The following is an 11,577-nucleotide window of genomic DNA, read 5'->3' as shown; positions in this document are numbered from 1 at the left end:
ATCAACTGTTGCTTCAATAACATTAAAACTATAGTTTTATTAGCTTTAAAAAGTCAAAGAAAACATAGGCACTAACTCGTTGACATTGGCCTTAGCCACATTTTTCTAGCTATGTCTCCTGAGGCAAGGGAAATAAAAGCAAAATTAAACTATTGGAACAACAGCAAAATTAAAATCTTTTGCATAGTGAAGGAGACTATTAACGAAATGAAAAGGCAACCTAATCAATAGGAGGAGATATTTGCGAATGATATATCCACTAAAGGTTAATATCCAAAATATAAAAAACTTATGCAACTCAACACCCCAAACCCAACTAATCTGGTTAAAACAGGCAGAGGAACTGAATAGATATTTTCTCAAGGAGGACAAACAGATGCCCAACAGACACATGAAAAGGTGCTCAAGCTCACTGATCATCAGGGAAATTCAAATCAAAACCATAGTAAGTAGCACCTTACACCTGTCAGAATGGCCAAAATCAAAAGGAGAAGAAATGACAAGTGTTGGTTGGATGTGGAGAAAAAGGAAGCCTCCTGCACTGTTGGTAAGATTGCATACTGTGGAAAACAGTATGAAGGTTCCTCAAAAAATTAAAAGCAGAAATACCATATGATCCAGTAATTCTAATATTGGGTAGTTACCTAAAGAAAATGAAAACACTAATTCAGAAAGATATATGCACCCCTCTATTAATTGTAACATTATTTACAATAGTCAAGATATGAAAGCAACCTAAGTGTCCATCAGTTGATGAATGGAAAAGAAGATGTGGTGTATTACCTAGCCATTAAAAAATGAGATCTTGTTATTTGCGATAACATGGATGGATCTAGAGAGTATTATGCTATGTGAAATAAGTCAGACAGAAAAACAAATATCAAATGATTTCATTTATAAGTGGAATCTAAAAAACAAAAAAAAGAATAAACAAACAAAAACAAACCAAGAAACAGATTCTTTGAAAAAATTTTTCTTAATGTTTATTTATTATTTTGAGAGAGAGAGAGAGAGAATGTGAGACCGTGAGGGGCAGAGAGAAAAAGAGGCACAGAATCCAAAGCAGGTTCCAGGCTCTGAGCTGTCAGCACAGAGTCTGACACAGAGCTCAAACCCACAAACCGTGAGATCATGACCTGAGCTGAAGGTGGCTGATCAACTGACCGAGCCACCAAAACACCCCCAAACAGATTCTTTTTTTTTCTTTTAAATTTTTTAATGTTTTATTTATTTTTGATACAGAGAGAGACAGAGCATGAGAGGGGGAGGGGCAGAGAGAGAAGGAGACACAGAAGCCCAAGCAGGCTCCAGGCTCTGAGCTAGCTGTCAGCACAGAGCCCAACGTGGGGCTCGAACCCATGAACGTGAGATCTGACCTGAGCTGAAGCCGGAGGCTTAACCGACTGAGCCACCCAGGCGCCCCCCAAACAGATTCTTTAATATAGAGAACAACTGGTGGTTGCCAGAGGAGAGGTGAGGGTGGATGGGTGAGAGAGGTAAAGAGGATTAACAGGTACAAACTTCCAGTTATAAAATACATAAGTCACAGAGATGAAGAGCACATCTATGAAAAGGGAATACAGTCACTACTTATTGTAATTACACTGCATGGTGACAGATGGTGACTACACTTAATGGTGAAACAACCCCTATCATTTGCCAGTAAGGTGGGTAGCTTGTATTGATGTCAGTTTCCTGGTTGTGATAGTGTAGTATAGTCATGCAAGAGGCTACCATCAACTGCATCTAAAGTAATAATTTTATATAAATGTATATATGTATATATGTAAGTTCATATATATATTCATGTAGAAGTATACACACACACACATATATACTTATATATTTAATTCCATTATCTCAAAATAAGGTAATACAGGGAAAGTGAACTGATTGGCTTTGCTTTCTTTCAACCTCTCTATCCAGTGCAATAGACAATATAATAGTTAGTTGAATGTGTAACTATTGTCTTTTCATCTCAAACCCACATTTCATTCTGAAGCATTAACAGCTGTTTTTGAACTCTTTCTCACCCCTGAAAAGTAAACATGCTGTTCTTTGTACCGGAGAAGACTTTCTTTATAGCCATTAAGGCTAATGGACTTATGTAACTCCGCTGTTTTTCCATCCAAAGTTACCAAACTTTCATTTCTATATGAGATGTTGCTCATTGGGATACAATGCATCTTCAACATAAATTACACAAAAAGAGGTGAAAACTTACCTTTGTTATTTCTAACTATAATTAAGGTTGTTGGTTTAATCCACTGAAACTATTTTAAACTCTGAATTTACAAACTGAATTTTACTGTGCCTGCTTTCTTTCGTGTTTTAGGTGCTAGGATATCGTACAAATACTTTATAAAAAATTAGCAAAAAAACCCCATGTTGCCTTTCAAATGCTTTTAAATGAATCATTTTCAAAATACAAATGTGGGCCATCTTTTTATTTTTAAACAATATATAGTTTTTTGTCTTCTTACTCTAAAAAAGTACAAACTTTCTACTTTGAGATAATTAGAGATTCACACGCAATTGTGGGAAATAAGACAGGAAGATGCTCTGTATTTATTTCCCAGATTCCCCAATGGTAACATCATGTAAAACTACGGTACAATTTCACAATGGGGAAACTGACATTGATACAATCCTCATCTTATTCATGTGTTCTGTTTTATTTATATCCAGTTGTTTGCATGTATGTGTTTATTTCTATGTGCAAACTTTTTTTTCTTCCAGTATGTTTTCAGCCAGAAGGACATCGGGCCTCATTTGTGTTTCTGCTTCTGGAAAGAAGAGATAGAGATTTTAGCCACAGAAATCAGAATCTACCCTGGAGTGTGCTGTTTCCCTGTGATAGCAGGAAAATGTTCCACACCGCTCCGCGCAGAGCAGTCAGCAAACAGAAAACAAAGTTCGGGTGGGTTTCTGTCTTGGTCTTTTATATCAAAATTCTATGTGTTAAAAGGGTGGGCTTCTCTGTCATCTCTCCCACCCACGCCTGCCACTCTGTCAGTCCTGTTCCCTAGTGTCTTTCTAAAAAAAACTTTGGAAAATCACAATCATAACTTTTCAAAGAGTTATAAGCAAATAAGAGTTAACCTCAGAAAAACTGTTTAATGGCAAATACTAAATAGGTCTAATCTTTCTAATGAATGAATATGAAATTGTTTTTCAATAGTAGGGGTTGATATTTAAATGCAAAATGAAAAACCCAAAACCGTGGGAAGTCTGGAAAGTAAAAATGAAGAATTCACTCTCTATAAACAGTTGGGATGATTTCTGACAGTGTCTTTGTCTTAAATTAACACGCACATGTGCAATGCGCACACATATGTGTGCACACACTTGCATGCATCTCACATACTTAAAGAGCTCTCGTGCCAAAAGCAAAAATCAAATACCCCCGCTTGGATCATGGTTTTCCTAAATTGCAGATACTGTAGCTCCTATAATAAATGCGGGGTGGAAGGATTATTGTTGGCAAAGCATCGAGGATGGTGATTATTTTCTCAGGAAAAAAGGGTTAGATGTCATATTTTCCCCTGTTTTAACACAAGTGAAAGAGCATTTAGAAAAACAAGATGCTTAAATCTTGTTAGGATAGGTAATCTAATGTTAGTTTAACAGTAAAACCCAAAATCTGTTGCCCCAGAATTTTTTCCATGAAGACAATGTCATTATCACTTGATGCAATTTTCCCAACAGGCTCTTTTCTCTCCATGCTTCCTGAAGTAGATACACTTGAGAGGGGAAAAAATAGGAACAAATACCAAAAAAGAGGAAGAGTCTAGAATGAACTACTCACTTAAGCCATAAGCCAGCCCATTTGAACGTTTAATTCATCTTCGAACACCCTGAGAATTTATACCCCATAGTCTATGAGTATTAACCACAGAAAACAGACCAAATGGGCCATAGAAGACATATAATATGAGGGAGTTTTGTGAGGGATTCAGAGCATATTTCTACTCATACTGCCAGGCCGTGATCTCTCTCTCTGTGAGCCTTTGTTGTTTCATGCTTGAGCTTTTAGTTGAAAGAAGAATGAGAGACACCCTCAGACTTCATGAGTCCCAGGTGTCTGTGAAGTGGGGCTGGGAACTGCCCTCTCCCCACCGTGCAAGAGTTTCCAGCCGGAGAAGGTATTCTGAGCCTTCTGTATTCAGACCAGGTGTTCCGAGACCTACAGAGAGGTTCACAGGCGAGAAGCAAATGAGTCCAGTGGCTTCTCTCTTCACACTCAGCGGCGAGCCCCTGCTAGCAGCGGGAGCCAGAAAGGCCGTGCACTAAACCGGATGCATGCTGTACTGATGGCAAGGGCCTGCATCAGCAAAGCAATCTCATAAAAATCTGAATTTGTCAGCAGGAAGTCATTCTGTATTAAAAATGAAAGAGATGAACCCTGAAAAAACACCCATTCCTTTTAATTCCGAAACCCATTAAAGAGACAGCAGTTGGTAAGCCAACAAAATCTTTTTTGAACGATACAGACATGGAGGCCTTTCCGGGCCATGGCCAAATGGAGCATGATGCATGTGGGAGCCCAAGGTCAAGGCTCTCCTCCTGGCCTCAGCAGAGCTGGCTAAGGGAATGCGATGAGCCTGTTTCTGATTAGCCCAGTTCACCCAGGTCCAGAAAGGACTTCTCTCTTGCTCAGTCTGGCAACACAATTCATTAGAAACATGGATTTTGGACAGCATCCCAGAGCGGCACTGAAGAGGAAGGCGTCCGACAGTGAAGTCTTCCTCTAGGAAGGGCAGATGCAAGAAAGCACCCCTTTCTACACACACAACACCTCCTGCTGAGGGGTCGGCCCCAGGCCTGGCAGACAAGGATTAGCGGCCCCAAAAGTCCCTCAGTTATTTTATGCTCACGTCCAGGACACCTAGGCCAACTGATCTGCCTAAGAAATCAAAGCAACAGTCTCCCAGTTCTCTGGTCACTCCGGTTGAAAATTATCAGTCTCCTCTACTGATGGAAGCCTTAGCTAGTGTTGGCATCAAAGGACAGATTTAGAGTTATCTCTGGCCCGCAGGCTGGAAAGGCTCTCATGATGCCAGGCCATAGGCGTCATTCCCAGGATGCGGCATGTTTAATGTCAGAGTGGTCAGGAGGGCAGGACTCAGCCAAGCCACTGGTCCCATCTCTCCTTGGGTTTCCTTTATGTTCCTGAACAGGCTTCAGCACTGTTAGGAGCATGTCATCTCTCTTTGAAGTTTGCATGGGTAAATGCACACACACACACACACACACACACACACACACACACACACACTCCTGTACACATATACATACACATTCAGAAAATACTGTGAGTCCATAAGCTTTAAGCTAACATTTAATCCTTCCTTGCAGGGACTTACTGATTATTTTCTTGTTTCCACAAAACTGAGCAAGAAAAATGTACATTGTTTTCTTCACTGATCATTCTCAAATAATCTTTCAGTTTGCAGAGATACTTACTGCTACAGGAAACTTTATAAATGCTCAGGCACGCTAATACAAAGTTCTGATTTCTGTCCTACTTACACAGGGAGTGTAATATAAAGGGTGAAGCATTCAGGCACACAAACCAGACTTTCTGGTGTCAAACCTAATTGTGCCACTGACTAGAGATAGAATTTTGGTAAAGTTACTTGTTATCAAGTTACCTTGTGCCTTGATTTTCTCATTTGTCGAAAGAGGTTAATGTTAATGTCCTTACCTCAAAGAGCTATTATGGAAACTAAATTACTTAATGCAGGCAAAGGGCTTAGAACCCTGCCTGGCATAGAGCAAGTAGACAATGAGGGTGGTTTTCCTGGCCATTGCTATTAATTGACCGTGATCGACGAGTGTTCCACAAGCAGGGTCCAGTGGAAACACTTCAGGAACAATCCATTGTTTATAGCATTTCACTGTTTTCACACTATGACCACATCCACTGTGCTATTACCCAGGCTTCATCAACAAGCCTCCACGGGGGTGTGTGGTCCATTGTTACCTTCATTTGCCAGCTGCAGACATGAATTCCAGAGAAATGATTTGTTCAAGGACGCAGAGAAAGTTTCAGAGTCAGAATTAGCCCCAGCTTCCTAACCTTGGGGCCAGCACTCTTCCAATTACACGGAGTTATTCCACATACTTTGCTGATGATGTAAATTACAACTACGATTTTGTTTTTACCGTATGGAAAGATGTCTTTTAGAACTCACAAAAAGAAATCATTCCTATTTTTCATGTAAATACAAAAAAGCTCCTAGAAAAATATGTGCACCCAAATAGAGCAGTGATTTTCAAACAGTGGGCTACAACTCAAAGATAATGAAACAATTCAGTGATCTGCCACCAGCATTTCGTTTTCAAGAAAAATGGAACAGGATAGATTATACTAGGATAGATTTGAAAATATCAGAGTACAACAACATTAATTACTTTGTCAGGTCTTTATTTCACTTATGTTTTATTTGTATGTGTATACTAGGTTATAATGTAAAAGGTAAATAATTTTTAAATTGTATCTTTTCACACCCACTAGGATGGTTATACTTAAAGACAATGGAGAATTACAAGTATTGGCATGGATGGGGAGAAACTGGAACCTTTTACATGGCTGGTGGGAATGTGAACCAGTGCAGCTGTTGTGGAACACAGTTTGGCAGTTCTCTCAAAAAGTTAAACATAGAATTACCATATGACCCAGACATCTACTCTCAAAAAATGAAACTAGGTATTGAAACAAAGACTTGGACACAAATGTTCACAGCATCACTATTCACAGTAGCTGGGGGTAGAAATAAATCAAAAGTCAATGGATGAATGGCTAAACGAGATGGGGTCTATCTGTACAATTAGTTATTATTCAGCCACAAAAAAGAATGACGTATTGCTACATGCTATAAAACAGATGACCCTCAAAACATTGTTCTAAAGTGAAAGACATAAAAACTCACATATCATATGATTCCACTTATAAGGAATACCCAGAATACGTAAATCCACAGAGAAAGGCGGCAAATTAGTGGTTGTTGGGGGCTTGGGGAATGACTCCTTAATTGGCATGGAGTGGCCTTGGGGGTGACAACAGTATTCTGGAATCAGTAAGAGGTGGTGGTGAGTGTACTAAAGGCCACTGGATGAGATGCTTTAAAATGGTCAATTTTATGTTATATGAATTTTGCTTCAATTTGTTTAATGAAAATATATATATTTCTCCTTTTGTGTCCTAGTCAAAGATGTGTGATCCACAGAAATGGAGGGTCATGTTTAATCCAGGGTGCCTGTCCTCCTGACACAATACCACGACCTCGCCATCTGTTGTGACCCCACATGGGAGAAGGGAGGCACCTTGCTTCTTCAGCTTCCACACCTACCCTGCATCTTTCTGCTCAAGGAAGGGGGATTGGACTTCAGGAAAGGGGCTCTCTATCTCAGATTTCCTCAAGAACTAAGAGGAATCATGGACTCCTTCTACCCCAAAAGCAACGTGGAAGGAGAAATGGACCTTGAGAAATGAGTAAAGTTAGATCTATCAAACCCTGATTCTCCCACATACTTAATTCATGATCTTGGGAGAATATTGTATCTTCTGTTTTTTTGTGCGCTAACTTCGCATTTTTGTTTTGAGGATTAAATGAGATAATACTTGTGATGCTCGTAGACTCTAGTTGATACATAGGAGTAGCTGCTCTTATCATAACTGTATTATTCCAATATTTCATCAATTTGAAGCCATATATTTTTTCATGTTTCAACATCTCCAAAACCAGGAGCTTTCTTGCAATGGAAAACAATCTATAGTTTAATTGACCTCATTTTTTATCTTTCTAAGTGGCACAGCTTACAATTGATAACATCTTTGATTCGATAAAATACAGTACTTGGAGACAAGTGTTTCAGAACACTGAGTCTCAACCCTGTAAGACCTAATGCTTCTTTTAGTAACAAACAGTTTGTTATTGAAGTATTTACTGAAGTAAAATTTATAGTTAACATAGCCAACCTACTCATATGAGGTCAAAAAGAACCAATATGCTACTCCAGAAGAAGTAGTAAAGTGGGTAGATATTTTACCTATGTGTAAAATCACTCCAAGTGCAACAAACACAAAAAATATGTCCATGACTAGCATGACAGAGAAAGCGATGGGGGCTTTTCTTTAAATCCAGTAGCTATTTCTGTAAGTCTAGTAATTGATTTAATGCCTGATAAGATGGAAATACAGGTACCAGATATTTCTATTGGTTTCACCTCTGCTGTGAACAAACACTTGTCTCACCAGAAGGAAAAAGCATACTGCTGGCCGGTGGCTAAAGGGACTGCTTTAAGAGCACAGACACATGATTTCAGAAAAGCATATACCCACCTTCCAATAGTTAGTAACTGAGATACATCTGCCGTGAGAGCCATGGGAAACTGTTTTGTTAAGAATTTACCCACAGCAAAAATAATAACTAAAAGTAAGAGATAATTGGTTTTTAAATGCTCACCTTTCTAAATACCAAAAATATACCAAAGAGAGAAAGTGAATAAAACATGAAGGAAATAAATTTACATTTGACATGAAAATCTAAATATATAGTGTTTGCTTGTGTTTAAGAAACAATGAAGAAATAAATAAATACAAATAAAATAAAAATAGTTGAAATGATTAATCATAGGAGGAGGAGGGGAAAGGTAGGGTGGAAGGGACAGCGTAACACTAAATTTCTTTAAAGGTGTAATTAAACAAAATTTAGTTGAGTCAAAGCAAAACATGTAAATCCTAAAATCATATATAATATTAAACAATGAATTTAAGTATCTGTTTGATGGCTTACCCAGGAACAGAGAACTATTCTTAGCGACTGTACTTTGAGCAACTCTAGTAGGCTATATCTTAAGTAAAAGAAGAGATAATAATAATAATAATAATATAATTCAAAAGCATTCTTTAGTAATCATAATGTTTGTGGGAGTGTTTGTATCATTATTCTGAGACAATTGTGTATAATGTGAGAAGATACTTATTTTTCTATCACTAAATACAGAGATTTTTGGTGTGGGAGAAAGGAGATAAAGCTAGAGGGTTAATTACTGAACTTAAAGTGGAAATATCAGCATAAACCTCTAATGTATTTTATGTTTAAAAAACAATACATTTTTTCCTCGGTCGGTTTACTGAAAGGCTGGAAACAATGACCAATCTAGGAGCAATGAGTATACACACAACCCGATTGTGGTCTCTACATACCATTTCTCAGTAAAAGGAAGCAGGCTTAGAACATCTTTTCAAAACAGATATCAGACCACTTTTCAAATATAACTAGGATTATATCAAAGGACTCAGGATCCTAATTACATAAGCTCATATTGATTAAACATAGGACAATGACTACATTAGTGAGAATAATGATGCAGAAAATTGCAACATATCAACTACGTTTAGTGTTTGGTTATGTCTGAGAACATTAGCAAACCAACCCATTTACCAGTAGCCAAAATCAAGCATTTATCCTGATTTTCCAAATACCCGGTCAGTGGTCATCCATGTAGTTAACATTATATAGAGACCAACAGACAGTATCTACCACCTCATGGAAGAGAATAGTATGGTCTATGAAGTCTTGGGGAGAAGAGGGGGGAGGGAAAGAACTAGAATCTAATTAGGCATCTCGATATAACTACCATTTGACAAGAAGTACAGGTGACAGGGGAATGGATATGTTACAGGACACCATAGGGATATGACCAGCAAATCCACACTGAGAAATTGCCGAACAAACAACCTTGTTTACGAGGAAAGGGGCAGGGTTGGGAAAAGTCTAGAGACCTCCAGTGCCTGGGAAATCAACTGTTATGCGTGACCCTTGTCTGGATCCCGACTCAAAGAAACAAAATCTAAAAACCACATTTAGTACAATTAGGGAACTATGAATACTGACCAGAGAGTCAGTAAGATTATGGAATTACTCCTGGTGGGGGCACAGGGTGAGGGGGTGGGTATTGATATTGTGGGAATGTTTAAAAAGGGAATCCTTGTGTTTTTTTTTAAAAGATACATAGAGAAGAGTCCCAGATGATATGATTTGACATCTGAAATTTGCTTCAAAATAATTCAGAGAGGGCAGGTGTTAGGTGGGAGCTCAGAGGAAAGAAGAATGGCCAGGAGATGATAATCATTGAAGCTGGATGAGGAGTACACGATGGTGATTATCTCTACTTTTGAACATATTTGAAATTTTCCATAATTAAAAAAAGTTAAGTGTACAAAACCAAAAATATTATAAATAAAACATTCATAAAAGAAAACTACCAATAGTAGTTAACTAAGAGATTAGCCATAGGAAGATATTAGGGATTTTCAGAATAACAGTTTTGAGAATGGCAAATCGTAGTGTGAACAAAATTGAAACATCTACACAAGACAATAAAAACTTTGTTTATCTTAACTAAGTGCCTGTTGGCTGACTTTTTGAGAAAGTCATTGAGAAAACTCCTGACAAAGCAGCTAGAGAATTGAGCATGGCACGAATTGTGACAAATGACAAAGGTGGACTTTTACCAAGTTAGACACAAGACATATAATTTTCACTGCAGCCAATATTATGCTGGAAAATTAACCTGGTCATTCAAATGAATTATAAATGTGACATTTGGTGTTATATTTGCACAATCCAGAAATGTTTAAACAGATATATTTATTTGCACTGTTTCCTTTGAAATTAATGGGAAAAACACAGAACTTAAATACGAATGCCTGACAGAGATGTATTCTAAGAGTCAAGGGACGCTTCTACATTTTTGCAGATACAAGGAAGTCATTGATTCCCCCGTCCTCCGTCGGCCAATAGCTTGAAAAACGGGCACTCAGATTGCATGAATCTTATAAAGCAAAACCTCTGAAACAGTCCATCTCCACTGGGATTTAGCAAACTGCATTTCCTCTAATAATTCTTCCATATGTCTAAATAATTCCCTCTGGGATATTAACTTACCCAGTTAAGAGACAGAAGAGAGAGGAACATACCATATTTTATGTTTACCCACGGAGTCACTTGGAAAACCATTAAGCAGTACCACATGGGGATGCTGACATGTGAGAGTGAAGCAAACTCAGTGCCTTTTTGTTTGCTGGAGGCGGACCTGTGGAAAGCACATTACACTGGCAACTGGATACCTGACATGAGGCCAAGGCTCTGTTACTTATGAGCTGCATAACCTTGAGCTGGTCCCAGTCTCCTCATCTGTAAATTAGGATTTCAGGAGTAGAAGAAAGCGGTAACAAAGGGAAAGTCTTGTGCTTCACTTAAAACATTCATCATAGGTCCTATGCCAGTGAGTCGGAGCAGGCTTGGCTCAACTTATCATCAATAATAGCAAAGTCTTATTAAATGTCTATGAATCTTCATAGTCCTCAGTACTAGGATGGAAAGATAAGTAAAAAGTATTTCTTCCATTAAATTCATTAGGGTTCACAAGTGAGTAGATAAATAATATAGGACAATTAAAATAGTTTTAAACAAACGTAGGCGTGGCCCAGAAAGTCTCCCCAGCAGTTTATGTGCACTGAGACTCGAAGAATGAGTGGACTCTTTATCATAATCAGATAAGTGG

At 38.2% G+C, this 11,577-nt stretch overlaps 1 long non-coding RNA gene across 1 annotated transcript; it reads left to right on the top strand.

Annotated features, from left to right (window-relative positions):
* The first annotated feature begins 2,819 nt into the window (after positions 1–2,819).
* LOC115277348 lies at positions 2,820–7,631 on the top strand. Its single transcript, XR_003902385.1, has 2 exons — positions 2,820–2,920; positions 7,212–7,631. It is a non-coding gene; the product is annotated as an uncharacterized LOC115277348 (long non-coding RNA).
* The last annotated feature ends 3,946 nt before the right edge of the window (positions 7,632–11,577 follow it).

This window comes from Suricata suricatta, chromosome 14, assembly GCF_006229205.1.
Source record: "Suricata suricatta isolate VVHF042 chromosome 14, meerkat_22Aug2017_6uvM2_HiC, whole genome shotgun sequence".
NCBI lineage: Eukaryota > Metazoa > Chordata > Mammalia > Carnivora > Herpestidae > Suricata > Suricata suricatta.
The sequence above is the reverse complement of the archived record's forward strand: the minus strand, read 5'-3'. Positions and strand labels throughout refer to the sequence as shown.